The sequence below is a fragment of the Motacilla alba genome, chromosome 5 (assembly GCF_015832195.1).
Source record: "Motacilla alba alba isolate MOTALB_02 chromosome 5, Motacilla_alba_V1.0_pri, whole genome shotgun sequence".
Classification (NCBI taxonomy): Eukaryota; Metazoa; Chordata; class Aves; order Passeriformes; family Motacillidae; genus Motacilla; species Motacilla alba.
The window spans coordinates 35705940-35728623 of NC_052020.1; positions in this window are offsets into that span (position 1 = coordinate 35705940).

Consider the following 22684-nt stretch of genomic DNA (forward strand, 5'->3'; position numbering starts at 1 on the left):
TTGCGTACGTTTCAGTATGATGCTCTTGTATGCATCTGCTATTTTTTCAAAAGTCATTTTTATTGCTTTTGACTTGATTTTGTGACATGAAACAAGCATGAAGTGGGAGATAAAGGCAGTGGCTGAGAGACAGCAATGCTTTTTCAGCTGCTTTCCTCACTACATCCTGATAGAGTTGTCTCTAATTCTCATTTATATTTGCTACACTGGAGTTACAGTTATTGATGCTTTTTTCCTTTGTTCACCTTTACTTGGTTTTCTTTTTCAGGCAGTTACTCTGCTTTATTGTTCTTTTGTGCACAATTTCACTGCAGTTGTATTTATGAAAGATTTTAGCCAAACAAACTAGCTTGGCCTGTGTTCCACAGGGACTCATTAAAGTCTTTGTTATTCTTACTATTCATGTTAATGCTTTGAATTTTAATTACTTACACATGCAGATAAATAGTACATGTTCTTTATACTTGTAAAGCAGGTTCTATGAATTCTGTGAAATCACTTCTGTTTCATCTAATACTTGTTTTATAAGGTTTTCAAAAGGAGCAAATTCTGAGGAGTTTGCTGGGTTAAAATCCACACTGACATCCCTGGTGATTTTTGTCCATGCTAGATTTAACTTTTTATAGTGTTTTGTACATAACTTTTTTATGTTCAAAAACATAAGCTTTTGCCATGTGCACATACCAGGCCCATGTTTTGTGTCCCCACACTTTTAGAAAATGAATGTCACGTGTGATCCTTTTTTGAATTTTAAACACACAGGAACACACTCGAAGAGCTTGAGCATTGATAGAGGAGACAGGACACCTACTGAGGCAGCAAGTGACATGACACATGACACAAATAATACAACAATTGAGACCTAGGTAAGATCTTCCTGCAGGATCAGCAGGATGATTTCAGTGAGTTCACGGAGTGGTGTGGATGTACCAGAGTGGGAGGAACACTGCTGTCCCCCATTAGCAGTGGCTAGTTCAGAGGCAGATGTGTTCTTTGGAACTTTCAGAAAGGCAGCTCCTTCCACAGATAACACGGCTATGGACTGCCATGTTCATTGGTGTAGTGCAGTTAATTCCAGTTCCATAATGATGCTTCCATCTGTCTGACTTCCTAAACCCATAGCAGTGCAGGATGAGCTGCAGTATTCTTACGTGGCAAAAGAAGGTTTCTTGCCACCTAAGATAGTGTTAAGAATCATACAATTATTTCTCAATATCACAAGCAATTTGGTGGTTAATTAAATGATTCTGTATGTAGAAGAAACCACAAAACATTTAGCTCTTGAGAGCTGCTGTTTGAAATGCCTCTATAGCTGTGGATTAGGAAGGAGCAATAACAGACTTAAAAGGTAAAATCCCATATTAGGAATTTAAATAAGGGTAATTTTTCATTTTCTCTTTTGGTTTTCCTCTCAGAGAGAACATTTTCACCTCTGACAAAGATTTGGAAGTGTTTAATGATGCTTGTGCTTTAACTTCGATAGGCAAAACTGTCTATACTTTCCCTTAGCACAGGCTTATTTCAAATTGTAGCTGGTAAGATGTTCAAATACAAAAATAAAGATCATAGATTTTCCTTGGGCTGCTGTAGCAAACCAGGTTTTCCTTAAAGTAATGAAATTTATTTCAACTTCCAAATTAATTTGTGTGCACATTTAATTTTCTAAAATATTTACAAGAAAAAAACCACTTTCACTCCCTAATGATATAAAAAACAAACAAAACAAGCCATTTTCATGTGGTCTTGCAACAATCACACAAGCTAAGGTCTTAAAATTTTTTGTACTGTTGAAATGAAAATTTTAACCTAATTTTTGTTTGCAAGAAAAAAAAACCAGAGCAAACAATGCTTAGTTTTCACTGGAGGGTAGTATCCCTTTTCCTTAGGTTTACAATGGACTGGTTGTGCTCAGATGAACAGTTAGTACATCATAATTCATGTAACAAGGCTAACAGGAGTTCAAGCCTTCGTTGTATTAAAACCTCTAGAGACAGGAAGGCAGCTTATATACTTTAATATTCTCTGGCTTGATGCCCTGATTTAAAACACTCCTACAGCACCTTTTACACTAACTTTGGATTGGTTGTGTTCAAAGTAATGGTATGCAAGTTCTGGAAGTTAACAAAGATTTAGAATATATGTAGTGTTTTCCATCTCAAGATCCCAGAGCAGTTCAACGCATCATTTCCTTATAGCCTTTCTGAAAGTGCAGCTTAGATTTTAAATCTATATCAAGACAGATTATAACTGTTACTAGAGAGGGTTACTGGTATTTTTTAATCTTTCTTAATTCTCTATTACACATTTGGTTTATCTGCTTTGGAGCTGGAATGTGAGCACCAAGCAGAATTACAGCCAATGTGAATTTGGCTGGGTACTGGCAGAGACTGTTGTGCTATTTAAATTATTTATACACTCCTTTGGGAGACTTCCTTCACTTCTGTCAATCAAAAAAAAAAAAACCCCGAACAATGGTTATTGTGGTTATAGCTTTTGGAGAAAAGGTACACAGAAATCATTGCATACTTCTTTCTTTTGGTATCTCTGATTTCCTAGAAATGTTGATGATCAGTAAGATAAGAATTATTTTTTCAGCTATTGCATAAGAATTAATTTTTCATCTATTAGATGGTGAGGTTCAATATCCTCAGGTTTATTTATGAGGATATCTGCATAAACACTGTATACAAAAGAAAGGCAAAAATACAATTGGTGATTCAGACTGACAAAGGTAAGAAATGGGGTGTACCTAATTTCATTGCTGCAAGTCTTGGCTAGTTAGACCAGATTTTTCAGTTTGACTACTGGGAGCTGCACTCCAAGTATTATATCTTTGTCTTCAAAATTTGTAGGGGACTGAAGTTTATCAAAATGTTCCTTAGTTTTTTGCTACAGAAGGAGTGTCCTGTATCTCCTGGTGACAAGGCTCACACTCTGCCCTGTGTCCTTGCTGCTGACCACCCTGTGCAGCCCATGGCTGAGCAGCGAGCCGGCTGGGTGTGGGTCTGGTCTCAGCTCCCTGGTTTGTCCTTTTGGCCCAGATCAACCGTGCTTGTGCCTCGCTGACCTGCTGTGCTTCTTCTCCCTTCTTGGGCTGCAGAGCCACCGCACAAGTACCCAGCAGGACTGTCTCCTGCCCCAGCACGTGCAGCCCTGCCTCTGTGTGTCCCTGGCTTCAGCCACACACCCTTTGCGGGGCACTTCCTGGACAGCAGGCTCCAGGTAAGCCATAATCATCTCTCTCAACCCATCCCTGCTTTTTTTTTGTGCTGTGGAAAGGAGGATGGATGGATGGAAGATGCTAAATCCTGATACTCAAAACTGGAGACAGCATCTTGGCTGTGCTTAATGTGAAGGAGAGCAGAGCCCAGTGCTGCAGAAGGCTGCGAGGACTGACCTCACCCTCAAGGCTGCTTTCCCTGGGCTGCTCTGGGCTTTCAAAGTGTGTGTGTTTGCAGGATTTGTTTTCTTTACAGTGGCATTATTAATAACTAAAAATCTCTTTTCATAGGACTCCAGACCCAAAGTAGTGCTGGCAGTGATTTAATGCTTTTTTTCCTCACTGGCAGTCCCTGCAGTTGGCTCCTGGTATGCGGCTGTGGCAGGACTTGGAGTCCAGCAGCCTTAGTATGGGTTCCAGCTCTCTCTCGTTTGAACTGGGCACTATCGTAATTCCAGCTTGCTTTTCCTGTAATGCATTTCATTATTGTTTCCACATTGTGAGGAAGAAATGATATTCAGACTATTTTTTTTTGCACAGACAGATGGCCAATAACTGAGCCTAATGAAGAGAATAACTTGGATCATGGTGCTAGTGTCAAAGAGGGGATTACTGCAAGTCTGTCTCGTACAAGCGGAGAATGCAACAAACATAAATTGTAGCCAACTATATTGCCATGTGGCTTTCTTATTTAATTTGTTCCCTCTTCACCTACATTTTTGCAATTGTGCATGTTAATGAAAGGTAAATCAGTGTCATTCATGTGTAGGCATGTGGCCTTGTCAAAAAATAGCTTTAAAATCTTCTTCCCTAGCTCTGCCCATATGTGCATTTTAGTATTTCTCTTCCCAGGTCTCAAATTTTCTCCCTCTTTTTATCCAAAGTGATAGGAATTGAATACATTTTTTTTTTTTTTTTATTCATGTTGTATATGAAAAATGTTTGGCAAGTGTTGCCATGCCTAAGGATTTCTCTGACTGACTGGTGAACTGAGAACACTTAATTGAACTTTGCTGTCTGTCTGCTCTTGGGAGATTATGGTTGTGCATGCATCCCCAAGCCTGGCAGTTGGCCTAATTTAGGTTTAGGACCCATTGTATCTAGAGGCATTCAGGGCTGGCATTTGGCCAGGCCTATTTTAATTGCAGCTTCTCTCAGGCTCCTTCCTGGAGTTTTGCTTTTCTCTCTCCCCTTCCCCTCAGCTGTGTGGCTGGAGAGGGTGTAGAAGAGCAAGCCGCTCACAAAGACTCCAGTCTTGGAAGGCTTACACAGCCGAACCCCTTTGGGGCAGACAAGCCACCCATGGACTCATCCCACTGGGTAAAGCCCTTGGCACTCAGTGGATCCATTTTTTTGGGCTATGGATGGTAACAGGAGTGAGCTCAAAAACCAAGAAGGAAAATATAGTTTTCACCCCACTTGTTCTATGAACAGTAATCCCTGCCCATGAAAAAGATTTTTGTTTGCAGAATTATGGCCTGCAGTCAGGCTTAGGTTCCTGAATGGGTTGTTTAAATCACACTGTATATTTTACGTAAAATTTTCTTTGTCAAAGGTTGAATCCTGAGCCAGAGTCTACTTACTGCTGTTTTTTGATTTGTAGTATGAGAATGCTTCAGCAGACAACTAAATTTAGGGGAAAAAAATGTTTCTATGTCTCAAACGTTTTAAAGAAAAAGAAGAGTCTTGCTTGTGAGTTATTTCTTCACTTTGATGTTAATCTTCAAAACTCACTTGCCATCTAACTCTAATTTTTCTTTCATTTGCCTTTTATAGCAAGAGGAGAAAGAAACCTTCATGTAACTGAGCTGTAGTTTTGCAGATAGGTTATCTGCTTTGCTGCTAGTGTGTGGGGTGATGTGGGAGCATTTAGTTCAGAAGGGAACTTGACCTGATTTTTCCCCTACCTTTTTCTTCAGCTATAAAACTTTAATTATGACAAATTCTAGTGGTACACTCCTGTTTGGTTTTTTTTTTGTTAACACATCTTTTCATCCATTTACACTTGAAATACAAAGTCATGAATCTTGGAATCTGACATTAAAATATTCAATACCGGAAGATGAATTAAGCAAGTTGTATAGGAACACAGGAATATGGTGAATCCTCTTTTATATATATATATATATATATATATATATATATATATATATATATATATATATATATATATATATATATATATATATATATATATATATATATATATATATATATATATATACACACATATCTATCTATCTATCTATATCTATATATATATACACACACACACACACTTACACACACACTTGGCACCATATTTAAAAAAAAAATGCAGTAGGCTAAATGCTCTGCCATTTCTCTGTTTCCTGGAAAAAAATTATTTAGCTCAAAACAATCAATCTAATATCCAACTGATGCTTTATTTGCAAGACAGGTTGCACAGCTGGAACAAGGCCGTGAAGAGTTTTTTTTTCCAAAAGGAAACAACTATTAGAGAAACTGCTCATTCATTTTCCCCCACATTTCTTTCCTTCCTCTCTGATAGTATCTGTTCTGCAGCACAGCACAGGTGCTCACAAGCACCTCTTCCAAATGTAAGTATTGACTACTATTTCCAACAATAGTAAGTGCTCTCAGAAAAAGATCATCGCTTGATGGGTGATGATAGGGGATAGAAGCTAGGGAAAAGCCTATGATTAAGACTGCAATCAGATCTCTTGCCAGTGAGAATAAAATTCACTTATGCATTGAAGTCAACAAGACTTTTTGCAGAAAAGTTGCTCAGGGAGAATAATGGGAGAATGTAGCTCACAGCATCTGCTGCCACAGTACTGAAAAAGATAGTACTGGCAGAATGAGTGGTTCATATGGGTGACCGACTTTCCTGATCACAAATCTGATTTGTGGTGATCGAATTCATCTGCATCTGATGTTGCTATTGAAATATCTGAGAAAGTTTAACACTGAAAAATGCATGAACAAAGCACACGAGCCTTAACGCTAGCCAGAAGAAACTGCTGTGATCGATCCATAAAAGAACCTTTCTTCTTGAAAGCTCTCATACCTTCCACGATTTGGCAGCCTTTTGTAACCAGTTCTCTGGAAAACACAGCTTTAAGACAGTCTCACCCTCCTATGAATTTTTATTCTAAGCACCCTCCCTACCGTGTCTGTTCATTACATCAGAATGCAGATGAGAGTTCTGCATTTCAGCACAGGATGTTGCAGCTGAGTTTCCCAAGTTAAGCAATGCTAATGGATGGAGCCTCTGAGCCTCACCTTGTTTGACAGTTACTGTTACACAGAGGTTTCACACAGGCCCATGGTGTTTAAATGAAAGACACCTAATATTTCAAGGAAATAGAAAATTAACTGAAATATCCTGTTCTTCTCTTTTGAATATGCAGGTGCTCATTTATTTCTTTTTTATCTTCTTCTTCTTCTTCTCCTCCATAATAATAATAACGATGAAGAGCTTTGCATCTTTTTTGCATCTTTTTTTTTATACTTCTTTTTGACACCATGGTTTTCTTGGTGTTTTTTTTTTTTGGTCAACTATGAGGATTTAATTTCATCTTTTCCTTCATGAAAATTTGCAACATTTTGTAACTTTGTCTTCTTTCAGAATTATCTCCAACACTCTCATTCCAGTTTTCTTTTCTAGTAAAAATATTTTTTCCCAGATGACATTTTTGTCAACTTACTCCTGAGTCAGCAACAATATTTGCCCACCTTCTTAAATTTTTTGTTCTGAAAATATTTTAAGTATTTGGATTAATTTTTCCTTTACCAGAAAAGGCTGCTTCAGATTCTTACAAAATCAATCAGTAGTAGTAAAAATTAAAAAAAATTCCTTTTCATTTAATTTAAGAAGAAAATTAAAACTAAATTTCTTAGAAGTCTGATAGTTCTAATTTTCAAAATGAAAAACTAAAATCTTTTTATTGCAACAGAATATCTTATTACTGCTTTGTCTGTTCTGGTTTTACAAGGGCTTTTTAGTCGAAAATCTTTGTACTAATTGGGGAGCAATTACACACTGTGCAGGAAATGTCATCTTGACCTTCTTGAGCCCTGGAAGTGGTTATCCTGAAACATGGGGATTAATATTTCCTGTGTTCCCATAGTGTGTTTTACAACTTCTTGTATCACAAGCTCTCAGCAGACACCTGAAATATCAGTGCTACTTATCTAGCAGCTGTGAGTACAAACATTACTTCAGAGCACTAACAACTGAAAAAAGGAGCAGAAGTTAAAGGAATGCTACTACTCACCCCCGGTAAAAAAGAATTTTGTCTTCTTTTCTGTATGGGTATGATTGCGTGATCTCCTTTGCATGGTTTTCAGAGGAACAGTGATCTTACCCTAAATTTCTCTTCATATCAAGGCACCATTTTCTCTGTTTTTATTTTCCTATTTTTTTCTTCTGTAGTAAATTTATTCAAAGAGATGCAATAGCTGAATATCTTTTCAACACAGAATACAGTGTTAGTTTGTATTTAAAAATTTGTAGTAGTTTTACATGGTCAATTAAAGTGCTCATTAATTCCAGCTGGTCACTTCAGCATTTATGTGGTTAGGATAATGAAAAGTCAGAGAGGAAATGGTGCGTCATAAGGGAAGGGATAACAGGGTTTTTTAATGGTGAAAGTGATTTAACATCTGGTATCACAGAGATTATTCACTCTTCTTACCTGTTTGTCATGGCCTTGGAGAATGTTTGTGAAATTCTTAGAAATCCATTAAAAATGCAATTTCACTAGCATAAGAAAAGATTTTCCTTCTCCTCCATAGCAATTGGGGAAGTCATAATTTGTCATGCACTGGAAGACATCTGAGAATCAACTCCAATAATTGCAAATCCATATTGGGTGCCAGGTGGACACCCTTCATTTTTCCTGCCAAATACTGAGAGAGATCATTTCAGTAAGAAAGATTTAACTAGTCCTTGTTTATTTGTCTGCTTTCCTAGACCCAGTGCTGAATCGAATGTTCATGACCAGAGTTCCCAAAATTTAAACATAGGATTATTCACTTCAGACTATGAAATGATGTCCTCTTTGATTAGAACTCCAGCTTCCCAGGTCCTTTAAAGCAGAATGTCCATAGCACATGTGTGTTAGACAGCCTTCAGCTGTCTGAAAGAGAAAATCAGGAAAAGATGAGCAAAAGTCTCCTTTTTTCTTTTTAAAGAGAAAAAGCTATAGAGAAACACAGTTGTCTCAGCCAAAGGAAAGGGTTCCTAGTAGCTCGTAATAACGTTTAATGAATTACAAATGTTGTTTAATGAACTGACAGATGTTCACAAAAAAACCCCAACATATCTTCTTGTATGATAGAAGCGTAAGCTTTATTATGAATGCAAACACAGAACGACAGTGTTGCAGGGTGGCTAAATAACAAACTGAATTCAGGACCTAAAGTGGAAGTAGAGCAGGACACAGAAGGAAAATCTCGCTGGGATGCACTTTCCAAAAAACCACCTCAATTTGAAGGTCCCTGCGAATGAATGTTTTTAGATTAAGTACTGGCCAGGATCCCATCAATTTTGCTCTCTGAGCTGTACAGACAAGACATGGGAGACTGACAACTTGGCTTTCATTTTTCCCAGGCCTCTCTTTCAGCCTAGCAATTGTTGCTGTTTATGTAGCTGGGTCTGGTATGTTAATCCCATTAAAGATTTTTCTTTCCTTGACTCATATACAATTTATGGGAAACATGCCTATCTGATGCAAAGAAATTCCAAGTGTCACCTTTATTTTAAAGTCCATAAAATTGCTTGTCCTATAGGTTCAGCTAAGTATGTCCCATGTGGGCCCTACAGAAACAGAAAATGTCAAGCATCAGTATTTAATGAATTATATCTAAAAATGTAGGTATGCATTTCTATACTTACATTTAGGATATTGAATAAAATGAAATTTGTTCAATACAAGATCAGTTTGTCTTGTCTTCGCTCTTATTAAAAGAAAGTGATTATTTGGTTATAAAGCCTATAAAAACCACTATGTCACCCAGAGATCAACAGATCTTTAGTAGTGTTATCACAGGGTTTCAAAATAATATTTGTCAATCATGATGCAATGGCTAGTGATCATTTCTATGAATGAATTTCAGTTCTATCTATTCACCTCTGGACCCATACTCCAGTCTCTCTTTCCTCTCTCTTTTTTACCTTAGCATGCCATTAATAAAGAATGCTATCAAACACATTAATCTATTCCTACTCTTCTGGAGAACATTAAAATGGGTCTGCTTCATTCACCACTCTGTTTCTGCTTTATAGAGGGTAACCTGTTTTGTGAGTCTCAATAATATGTCCATTTCTTTAAACTTCTCAGGATTTTTTGTTAATATAAGGATTCTTCTTTTACCCTGACAACACTTATTTATTTAGTACAGTTAAACATGATCCTTTCACTGAATGTGCCATCTATCTGAGTAGATTACGCTTCATAATTAAAGAGCTTTTCCCAAGGATCTCAGGTCTTCCCATCAGCTGTGCCATTCTAAGGGCCAAAGACTCTTCAAAGTAAGTGTTTTATTGCAAATTTCCCCTCAGGAATTATACACAGTTTTATATTTTAAAAAGTCCTAGATTCAGTAATCCTTGAGCCTTCTATTAATCCATATTATTCATCATTGCAGTTTCCTTGTCAGAAACTCTAAAATTTTAACATAACTGAACAATGAAGACATTTTTTTTTGGAAAAATGTTGGTTGATAGTAGTCCCCCCACCCAGTAACTAATTCCAGTCTACAACGTGTCTACAGGCACTTATTAATTAATTAATGCCCAAGTATTGACAATCAAGGTAGGATTTGTTTTCAAGCAAATGTTGCTTGATTTGTCACTCTCAGACCACCTTATTATGACTTTCTTTACAACTGTTGATTAGGCTTTGCCTGATAATATTAATTAGATGCTTAAACATGCTGTACCATCAAGAATTTCATTAGCACTGTTTTTTGAACTGAATGCCAAGAAAGTGTTTGGTCACAATGGATTGTAATATCTGTTTTTAGAAACATTTGCATTTGCTGCCTCACTTACTAAAAGAGTCAAGTCTGTATCTTATTCAGACACGGCTAAAGTTCAAGTTATTAACAGATTTCATATGCTTTTCCTGTGAAGGGTGAGACTGTAACATTTGAGTTAGGACATTTTTTCTGTAATGTATTTATTTGCTTATGGTTTCTGTAGATGCCAGCAAAATTAGCACATCTATAGCATCAGATATCAGTAAGCACTATGCCTTATCTACTGTACGTGCTAGGAAATTAGGACACATTTGGCAACTATTTATAACACTTCAAACTCCTAATTACTGTGATAACTAGCAATTATTAATAAGGTTAGGAATCCTTATATACAGGTTGTTTAGTGATGGAGAGGATAGGCATACTGTGTAGAAGGATCTTCTTGTTTCCTGAAATGCCAGTGAACAAATTTCCATATAAAAATGGCAGCTTTGCATGTTCTAAAGCATTTTCTGAATGGTAAGTCTTTGAATGGTTACGCCTTATTTCAATTCCTTCTGCATTTGAAGCAACGAGCCCAGTTCTAATGGTCTTAAAAAAAACATCACCAGCTGTGAACAGTTTGATTTGTTTATCTGGAACAACAATACCTGTAGAAATGGGGACAGAGGCTGAATTTTATGGAGCAGACTCACTGCTGTCAAAGAGTCAAGTCCTGCAGTGCTGTTATTTTTGTGTGGCAGGTAAATGATGAATCTATCATGACCTGTGTTTCCCATTCACTGAAGACATGTGATTTCCAGGAGTTGCCCAATGGTGTGGGATGGCAAAGTGTGGGATTTTTGATAATGGGAGGGTGGGTAATACTTCTCTCCTCTTTCCCTGCCAGAGTTAAAATGATTGCTGTCTCCATTACCCCATACCAATATTATTTAAAGGTTGCCCTAAGCAGAAGTCAGTAGTGGAGAACAGTTGTGATGTGATGGTAGTGGCATGTGGGTTTTTTTCTGTTTTCCAGCTGTGTTCTAATGTAAAGGATCAACTGTGGTAGTTTTAGATCTTCTTCTCTCTTCAGCATAACTTTTCAAACAAGCAGTCAGGAGGCCAGTTCTAGGGGTATGGCTGTGGAATGAACATGGTATAAGTTGCACTGAAAGGTTAAATGTGTGGACAGTTATTGTGGACCAGAAAATTCATAGTAACACTTTGTCTATGTGCTCTTAACCAGAAAAAATGTTAGGTAATTAGATTTAGCCCATTTTCATTGAAATTCATTAGTACAAGCTTCTATACAGACTAATTATCCCTGCTTATTAGTCAGACTAATACTGCACTGTCTGTCTTGTTGCTGGTACTTGAATTAATGTTTTCAGAGGCCGTGTGGGTAGCTCACCTCAGGTTTGATTTGCATGATGTAGACATACCCCTGTTATTCCATTTAATAGAGCTATACCAGGCCACCCCTGCCCCATGGAGCAAAGTAGGCAGTCACAGCTCTTCTGTACTGGAGGCCAGGTCAAAGTTGGTCCAAATCAGCCCTAGCAAATAGCCAGGTATACCACAAAATGTAGCATGGTACTCTAAGATGCAGCTAAAATAGGTTATAAGATTTCTTTTTTTCTTTGCTAAACAAATTTTTTGCAGCTGAGATGTATATGCAGTTGTCTCTTCATGTTACTAAAAGTAGCCTTCAGCAAAATGTCTTCAAGTCTTGAAAACACATTAAAGACATTAAGGTAGTGGAAAGTGTATTTTCTTCTTTTATAGGTGTATCTTTTGGTCAGTGCTTTAATGCAATGATTGATGAAAATGTTGTCTGTGGCTGACATCTGGGATTATTAATGGATGTAGAATCAAATTTCTTTGGCATTAGAGGAAAAAGGAGATCTGTGTCTCACAAGATAAAATGTTTAAATGGGAATGCAACTTCAGTTTAATTTTAGGTATTACACTTTAAACTCGCCACTCTAATAAATGTTGCTTTTTGCTCCTATTACTTAGGTCTGTTTTACTTATGAAAATATGTAACTTGGTAATAAATAAGAACAAGAGCTTTGAATTTTCTGGCTATATTCTGAAGATTTATACATGCAAAATTTTAATCAGAGACAAAAGGGCATAAAGTAAAAGCAAACAGGAAGTTCAGAAAGTGGCACATTACTCTGTAATTGTTACATTTTGTCGCACTCCATGAGTTAAAACTAGAGCAGAGCACAAGGCTGCTATTGTGAGAAGCCAACTCAAGGATTTTTAATGCTGTAAGACAAAGGGTTCCCTTAGCTAAAAATAATCTTTTCTTTCCTCCTGCTCCTAAGCTTTTTCCTCCAGGGAGCAGAATCATTATGCTGCGTGTGCGTGTTCGGTGCATTGCAGGAGTTGCTGAGATTTATGACGTCATGGCTCTAAGCTTTCCCCTTTTGCCCAAGGTCTGCATGCGTAGCTGCTGCCCTTTGTGTCTTTCTAAAATGCCCCTTTGATGTACTAATGTGCTTTTTACCTATGTAGACGGCAGCGTTTACCGCTCTAGGTCAGTAAATTTACAAAAGGAAAGCATGGATAAAGAAAGTGGGCTTTTTTGCTTTTTTTTTGTTAGACAAAGCTTTCCCTCGATTTTTAGGGTTTGTTAATCAAACAAAACAAAACACACACCTCATCAAGATTTTACATGGTTCACTTGTCAGGCAGAAGTGTGCCTGGAATCCATTTCCCTGCGAGGTCAAAGATCAGCAGCGCTAAGGCAGCCAAGGGAATGATTCCCCTGTGACACTTGTGCTGTGTTTTGATGAAAGTGAAAGCCATGTGGTGCAGCCATGAAAAAGCAAACAGACCTTTTTTTTCCTTCATGTGGCAGGGGTGAATTTTGAAGCTAAGCACAGCAGGTAGGAAGAGTCTAATATGTAAAGAGCCATGGTACACAGAGACAGTGAAGCACTTATCTCTGTCTCTTTAACAGCTTGCTACATTTCCTACACAAATCTGTGGTTTTTAAGATTCACAGTAAATTTCTTTCTCCTAAGAGCTTGGGTGTTTCTCTTCATTAATCTCACAGTGGCATCAGGAGAATTGTCTATGCAACACATGGGAGGTCATAATGTGGCAAATGATGTGTATAATATGTTACTAGAAGAAGTATCACAGAATCACAGGATATGCTGAGTTGGAATTGACCCACAAGGAAGTGGCCATGTTAACTTAAATATGCAAGTGATATATGTTGGTGTATTACCTAAGAATGGAGTTAAAAGCCAAGGTTATAATTCATTTACTATAGCTTTTTTTACATATGCCAGAAATAATGTATTACACATATATTTGGTTATACAATTCTATTCTCCTGACAGAGTATTTCCTTTCAGTGGGTCATAAGCCTCTTACTTCTGACCCACTTGACTGTTATATGGTGTTGATTCCATTGTATTGCCCCATTTTGAGGGTCATTTAATACAAATACTTCATCTCTTATACATACAGCTTTTTATTTTGCATTCTCCTGACACTTGATGAACATGGAATTTTTATACGATAATAAATAACAATACTGCAAAAGCCAGCTAGGAAAAATTATCAAGGGATTTTATGACTCAGGGAATCAGTAATGGAATACAGAGTTTTTCACCTCTAGGGCACTGATTCAAATATAACCTAGGTCATTAGTGAGCAAAAATCATTACCAGCAGCTGCTCAGTGACCTACAGAATGGGAAATGAGCTGATGGTCTCAATACAGTTTCTGCTGGATGTGTATACAGATAACACAGAAATCACAGTCAACGTTGGCCTTCTTGTTGGCATTCTCACAGAAGAAACTAAAATCCAAACAGATGCATGGAGTGACTAAATGGCTCTCACATTTGTGAGTATGAAAAGCATTTGGCTGATATAAGGAAGGAGAGAAATCCCATTGACAGCATGTTTAAGAAAATGTACAGCTGACAGTTATTGATTGAAAATCCTCTCTCCTCTAATAAGGATAGATTCCCTTTCAAGTGACTGCTGCTGTGGACATCCGAACATCTTGAATTAGGCTAGTAGAGATTTCATTGTCATTTCCATATTATGCCACCAACGAAGCAAAGAATCATGGGTTGAAATAACAAAGCATTAGGATTGCCAAGAGATGAATTTCAGTTTCTAAAAGTTTAGGTGGGGATTGTGCAGCAGCACAAACAATGTGGGTGGAAAAATGTTGTGGGTGGTGGGAGGGATTTCATGGCAGCTCTTTCCACATGACTGAATTAGTTATTGGCTTATCTTCTAAACCAGTTTTGTGTTCTCGCCTCAGCTGATGGATGTAGGAAGAAGATAGATTTTTGCTTGGCCTTTTTACTAAGAACAAATATATCCTCAGCTTACTATCTGATACATCTTCTCTGACAGCCCTTGCAGTCACATAAATTTGATGAGCTCTGTAAGTCATTCCCATCTTAAACTACAGTGCAATTAGAGCTTAACTGACTAAGGACTTGACATTGAGCAAATTTTCTTCTTGTGTGATTTTTATAGAATCTGCTAAATTCTTGGTTGTGTTCAATTCTTCCTTTTTCATTTACTGTTCCCAGCAAATGAATATGCAGTGTTATAAATGCTTTCATATTTTTAGATGATCGATCAGATTTGTTACATTTTATGATACGGTTCTGACTTTCTTTTAAAGAATTGCAAACCTGATTGCAAACTTCAGATAAAGTTTCCTGGAATAAGAAAGACACATTTAGTTCATTAAACAGGTTAATCTGGGATAAATCATCTGTGAACATGCCATGAAAACAAACAGCTGCTAGAGAGGTTCTTTACTGAATTGTTTTTAGGACTTCAGGACTGACTTTTAGGCCTATTTATCTAGGTGTGATACAAAATCATTGCTGCTGGGTTAGAGATACAAAGTGTGTGAAACCTTTTGCCCACTCTCAGTTTTGCAGAGAGTGGGCAGAGCAGTTATGGCTGTGTGAGACCAGTGGTGTTTTAACTTAGCAACATAGCGCCTTCCTTGTGTGTAGTGCTCCAGTAACTTACCTTTATTTTACATAAGCACATTTGGTCATACCCTGATATCCATTAACTTCAACAAATAGCTTTGCAAAGTAGATTTTTCTTTATATAGCCAACCCCGCCCTTGTTGAAAACTGGAAACCTTTTGCAGGGTTTCCTCCAGCTCATTCTTCTGGGCAAGGAGCAAACTGTTCTTAATGAGTAACTCAGGTACTTAGCACTGAAACCAGGAAGCTTAGGAAGACTGCAGTATCTCAGCAAAAAGACAGAAAAGCCAATGAGCTGCTTCATTTCCTTAATTTCTGCATGTCCCATGTTTTGGCAGTATAAAAGCCTAAAGGCTGCCAGGCAGAATAATCATGCACCTGGGGATGTTTATCTAGGGGGGAATTTACACTATGGTCCAGGGAGACCAGAGCTGATCCTGCTTGGCTTGACCTGAAAATACCAATCCAGCATATGCTGGAGATGACATCTTTATGGAAAAAGTACATTTGGCCTACTCTGATACTCTGAGCTTTTGTGGCTCAAATACAAACTTTCCCAGAGATCAAGGCAAGACAAGAAGCCCCCTCAGTCAACAGCCAGTGAAGGACCTGCCATTGTCTCTTCTCTGTGGTGGTAAGTAGTTTAATGCAAGAATTTTAATGTAGTGCAGGGCAATTTATTGATGTTTACCTTATCAGTCTTCTATTAAGTAAAAGCAAAACATCAGCATCTGTTCCTGTCCTAAAAAGAAGACAATTTAAGTAGATCAGAGGCCCAGTTGAAGATAATGTGACACACTGCCTCCATTACTTCTCAGGGGAGAGTAGGGAAGCAGCTCACGTGAGGCTATGTGGGGATCTGTGAACCATCGTGGTGACAAATCCCTGTCTCCTGAATTTCAGCTGTAAGATAATCTTTTTTTCCAGCTTCAGTCATGAATAGGACTGTCATCATTTAAATCTTTTTCATACATGAAATAGAAGCACTTGAAATGTGTTTTTTCTTTGTGAGGAGAATCTTGTTACATGCACTGGCTTCTCTTAGATTTAGGGCAATGCCTCTGTGGAGGCACAGTCCCACTGGTATAAATAGAAGCTATTCTTAAACTCCACTAAATTACCTTGGAGAATCTGTCTGCTTTAAACTGAAAACCCAAAATTCAGTAAAATATACAACAAAGTTTGCTTGTGGCACCCCAAACACATGAATGTATTTCAGTGAATTAATTTTTCTAACTTTGGTCTGGCTCACCTCGTTGTAGAAGGGAAGGAAAAGCACAAAGATGGCCAACTGAATTCTTACAAAGCTATTTTCCTGACCTGCTGAGGCTGCAGCCTCTATGGCACTGTGGTGGACAGGGAAGCTGTCGCATAGCACAGCCTGGCTTCCTGAAGCTGTTCTGTTTGTGTGTGGGCAGAGTTCTCAGTCAAATGATGTGCTTTCTTCCTGACAAGCAAAAATGATTTAAAAATCCCTTTTTCTACACTTCACAAAAATTCTAATCACTTTAAGCTGATTTTTAAATGCTTTCTTAATTTGATTTTCTGGCTTGAACAGACTTTGGAATTTTTTTTCCTACTAAAACATGGGCATTTTCACAAGTTGAAGAGGATGTTTGTTATTGAGACACGGTCATGTCCAGCCTTTTTGGCACATGACTGTTTACTGCCATTGCTGGTGTATATATGGTTTTAATGCTTTTGTTCACTTTAACTGGCTTTTGCCCTGACTTCAGGTTATCTTTTGCCTCTTATTTTATTCTGAAATAACTACATCAGTCAGTTCTACTGAAAGATATTTCCTAAATTGTTGGTTTTTAAGCCTCTTAAAAGGCCACTTACTCATATGGTATGCCAGGGCCGGAGCCCTTTCCAGAGCATGTGGGATTTTATTCCTAATGCTAATCCTCAAAGGGGAAATTGCAATTTATTGATTGGAGGTGTTGGAAAAACTGGAGGATCTGGTACAGAGGTAGAGAAGGATTCTAATGTGCATGTAGCATGTCTTTCTGTCTGCTGTAAAAAAAAAAAGAAATGATGTCAGGTGGATGCCAAGAGAGATACTCTAAGGGGAGAGGTTGAAAAATTCACTGTTGGGCAAGAGTTGCTTCCTCTGTGCATCACTGTGATCAGCCACCTTAGGTGAATCCAGGAGAGGAACACAGATGAAATCACTAGTTTAGAGAACTCCCTCATACCTTTTTTGTGTGGAGGGGGTCTGTGGCACACAGCAGGGCCCTGGCCAGGCAGCAAGCAGGGCTTCAGGCTCAGCCCCTGGCTCATCCATCCCCGCTGTGGCACACGAGGGCTGCCCAGCTTGACACATGTGAAACAGAGCTCACGAGCTGCTCCTGTTACCATCATCCCAAGCTGCTTCACGCTGGGGTTGTGTCTTGCTCCTGTCCCTGCCCTGGATCCTGGGTCTCAAGTCCTGCTAGAAGGCTCTCAAGACCAGCTGTTCAGGCAACCTTTGCCCAGCGTGCCCCCCACCTCTCCTGGTGACCCTGCTCAGGAGAGCCCTGTGCTCCAGAGCCGATTGCTGTCCCATTCCATGGCCAGATGCACAGCCCCGTGTGATCTGAGGCTGGGGCGCTCTCCACATGCCATGTGCCCTCATCAACCACCTTGAAAGTTACATTTTAAAAGCCCAATCTTGAGTTTCTTCTAATAAATCTTTATTATTTGAAAACTCCTTTTTATTGCCCTCCAGGCTGGGTTCATTTGTATTAAAATATGATTCTCTTTCTTATCCAAATTGCTTTCATATCCATTTCCATTCAGATGGCCAAGGTATCGCTAGTTGGCACATGTGCAAAAGCCTCGATTTGCATAATAATGTTTGAGTAGGTCATGATGACTAAGCAGTTTAATCTTTCCTGTTTGTGATCTTCTTCCTTAAACCATTGTTATATCAGATGGATATGTTGCACTGTTTCATTTGACACAGAATTAATTCTTTAAGGATTTATTTTGCTTGGGTGGTAGGACTTTTAAGGTGGTAATTCTGTGACAAGGCAGAGGTTGGTTCTAACCATTATTGGTCAACTGTGTGGTCTTTCTGCCACCTTGTGGGGAAGAATCACTAAACTGTTGAGATGAAATGGAAAAGAAGACATGAATTTTAAAATCCACATTTTTCATAAATGGGTCTAGGAGCTACTGTAGCAGAACAGAAATCATTGCTCTCTCCAAAAGTGTTTTAAATTAATTAAAAAAAAAAAAAGTGCTGAGATCACTCCAGACTGCTGAAACCTAGACTGCTTGTGACTATACTAAACTATTGCCACATGTTTTCTGTGCTTAGTTTTCTGTGTTTCCTACCCATACTTCATAACACCACTCCTTCTGGCCTCCCCAGTTCACCCATTTTGAGCAATATAGGTTCATAGGATCTGCAACTTCATAGCTTATTTTACAAGGGTTGCCACAGCTATTCTTTAATTCAGTCATAACACATGTAATTAGCCTTAGAGATGCACCAACCTCTGCTCAGTGGCTATGGTGAATGTAAGTGAGCTCCAGATGTTAATAATTTCTGTCCTCCAGTTCCTGGCTGAGCCCCCAGCATCCAGCTTGGATATAGACACTGAAAGTATGCTCTTGCCAAATGCAGAACTTTTTGTCAAGGGTAGCCAAGTTATTAAAAGATGAATCTTACCTGGAAGCATGATTCGTTTCACCCAGACATGTCAGAATTTGTTAAGGGACTATATTTAACCCTCTACTGCATATATAAAAAAAATCTCTGCGCTATAGACTGCAAGTAGAAAGTTCAAACTGTTGCAGCTCTGTGCATTACAGATCTTCAGTGAACTAGGAAGTAAAATCTTCTTTGAAGATTCCTGGCATTTGACAGTCAGTCATGAAGTGCAACTTCTTGATTGACTGTCAAATTTTCTTCTTTTCTTCCTTCTCTGCTGTGTAAAGGAGAGCTTTGCCTCTTCCATGTTTTAGGACTTCAAAGAAATGGAAAATATTAATTTTGTTAACTCCACTTCCATTTTTTGTGATCAATGATTACATGAATGCTTTAAACTAGATAAAAAGCCCCTCTGATTTTAGAGTATTTTACAGAGGTGAACTATTTAAACCGAAGATTTTTATCAGCTACTGTTAGAATGATATATGCCAACCAAATATGGGTTCCTTTTGTGCAAGGTCCTCTACACATATGCACTACCCAGAGGATGATGAGACACTGGAACAGGTTGCCCAGAGCAGTAGTGGATGCCCCATCCCTAGCAGTGTTCAAGGCCAGGCTGGGTGAGGCCCTGGGTAACCTGATCCCTGCCTGTGGTGTGGGGGTTGGAACAAGATCATCTTTAAGGCCCCTTCCCACCAAAGCTCCTCTATGATGGCTCTGTGAAAGGTCACCGAGACATATTCTGGTCTGATCAAGACAAATGGCGGGGCAGTAGAGATACATAAAGAGAAAAGTGCCACGAGCTCATTACTCAGTGTTCTGCATCGTATGGAATGGATGATTGGTGCTGCAGAGAGATAATTGTGAATACTTTAACTTATGTGAAAAGAAGGGGCTGTTGGCATGAGTGGGATTCATCATCTGCACAAGAATTCATATGCCTCTGAAGCCTCCCAAGATCATGAAGACGGTGTGCATCAAAACTCCCAAATAAACTCAGATTTCTTCCAATCAAATTCTGTAAACATTCATGGTCTTCCATAGGAATGGAATTAAAACAAAATAATTATCAATTCCATGGATTAAAACAAAAGGATTATCACTTTAACAGCATTTATATGTTTTTATATATAGATTACCAATTATTACAGTTTCTAAATTATTTTGTTATTATTTCTATTTTCATTATTATCTAATTATATTTTTCAACAGCAGCATTGCATTTTTTATAGAGGACAATAGAAATTTATATTTTACTGGTTTGCCTTTCTTTGCTTCTACAGCTCTGCAGAGAAAGAGCTCATACATTAGTTTATCTCTTTTTAATTTGTTTTTTTTTCCCTGGTAAGAACAAATGATAAAACATAGATGTTGGTGGTAGAAATATCTATATCTTGGTTTTGACTGGCTGTATAATTCCAGTCCCTACAAAGATGTCTTTCCCATTTCCACTGTGCCAATGGCCTGACTCATCCTTGCTCTGGATGGCAGAAATTTACGGTAATTTCCTCCAGGATCTGTAGCAAGTGACCAACATTTTGTGGAATGCTTTTGGGAAGCACATTTTCAGTTTGGCAGCTCTTTTTTCAGTTCACTTGGCTTTCTTCTTACTTTACACTGCCAGATGTAGCAATGAACACAGTCCCTAGCTTCTCCTGGAATTTTATCATAGTATTTAAATACAGGTTGTGAACATAAGCATATCAGAAAATAGAAATAAAGTTGGTTACCAAGCTGTATCTTACTGTATTTTTGACTCAATGTAGGCCAAAGCAGTACAGGGCAGAAAAGCACAATATAGGTAGGGGTAGGATCTCTGTGTGTCACCTCATTCTGCTTTTGATAGAAGAGAGGAGGCAGATTTGTTGTGTTCTAAGTAGCTTTCAGTGTAGTGCTAGCAATCTTGGCTCTCAGTCAGCAGAAATCACCTAGACTTTTTTTGTTGCTGGGAATGAGTATCACAATATGAAATGGACTTAATTACTGTGTCTGTTAATTAATCATAATTATTCCATTTTGCTGTGGAGGATCATTTCTGAGTTAAGAACCTGGATGCTCTTTCTATGTTAGCTGAGCCCTTGAAAGTTTGATTGCAAAGAGATTTGGAGGGGGCTGTATGAGAGAAGCAGACAAAAAAGCTGGAGAAGAAGGGGATTCCCACTTCCCCAGAGGGACTGGCTTTGTGTTACGGCTGTCCAGCCTGTAGGAATTTCTAACAGCTCCTGGAGTGTTTCTTCCTTTGAAGCATAAATCCAAATGCTGAGACTCAGGTTAGTTCTGTGTAGACAGTGATACTGAGGTAGTTATCTGTGCTTAAGAAAGAAAAAAAACAACCTGTTTTTAACTCCTTGGATCTATAGTGAAAATTCTGTGCAGCCCCTGCCCAAGTTCCTCAAGCAAAGGAACTTCAGTTCCAAAGAAGGAAACTGCCTCAACAGAGATAGCAACCTCTTCCTAAGTGCCTGTGTCATCAGAAGAGAAATTTTGTTTTGTCTGTGTAAATAAATACAGGTTATCACTGAAGAAAATGTGCTCTAGGCATCTTCTGAGTCAACAAAGTTGTCTTAATTCAGTACAGTGCAGAGGTCAGCTGAATACTTAAAAAATACTTAGCAAACTCACAAAAGGTGAGTTTTTAATTATTTTCTGTTTACTTCATCTGCTAAAAAGTTTTTACTATACATTAATTTAAAGAATTATTTGGAACACGTGGTCTTTTAATATGAAAAATAAATTCTATTTCAAATGTAAACTTACAAATAAAGGATTCAATTTATTTGAAATTCACGCTCGAGCCAACCAAAGTAATTTATTGCTCTCATATGACATATGACCTGGAAACTCTGACAAGTTTAATATACACCTTATGCAGAACAATCTAGGCAAGGCAAAAAAATGTTTTTGCTCCTCAATTACCTTTGCTCTTTTATTTTTTATTTCAGAGGGCAAGAAATTCTTCCTTGAGAGAATATACTGTGGGCTTGGGGTTTATTGTTTTCCCCAGATGTGAAGAGGTCAAACACCAGAGTGTGATTGAGCCTGGAGGGCAGTGACTGAATTAAATGAAGTAGTAGTTACTGAATAAAACCGTTTGAGACAAATATATACACATATAGTGTATATATATATATATATGTGTGTGTATATATATATATATATATGTATGTCTATATTATAGACACTTACATATATAAAAGCTGTTTCCTAGTGCAACTCAGAAACACTATTCTGAAGAGTCAGATAAAGTGGTAGTGGAACTATGGGTCACAATTTTGGCAGGACCTCGGATAAGTTTTAACTTCTTTTCCGAAATAAAATCTCAGGTATAAAGAATGTTCAGCACCATTTAAGATTCTAACTAGTCAAGTCAGCCTGCAGTGTAGGGTTTGACAACTTAAGTCTTTTGTTGCAGATCCATTTCATCTCAGTGACTGTCATGTTCTGTTTCATCATGGTAAGCTATAGGTGAGCCATCCCGTGTAGGCTTAAATCTGCACTCAGGCAGTCCCACAGGTTTATTCAATTGCTAACAAGAGGACAAAATTAAAAAAAAAATTCAACAAGAGGAAGAAAATTCAATTGAACTGAGATGGATTTATTGCAACTATTTCAATCTAATGCCCTTAGTAAACTTTAGCAGGTTTCACATCCCACGAGGACTCTCTTTCACTCTTCTGTGCAGAAGCTTAAAGCAGAGCTAAGCTGTGCTGAGATGTGCAATCTGTGGGCAACCAGTTCCATCTTGTCCCCTGCTAGTAGCATCCAGCCTTTTGCAAATGAAGCTAAGGAAAGTCTTACAGCCAGCAGGATTTTCCTGACTTCCCCTGCAAAATCTGTGTGGAAAAGAATGCACATATGCTCCCCTGTCTTAGAGCCAAAT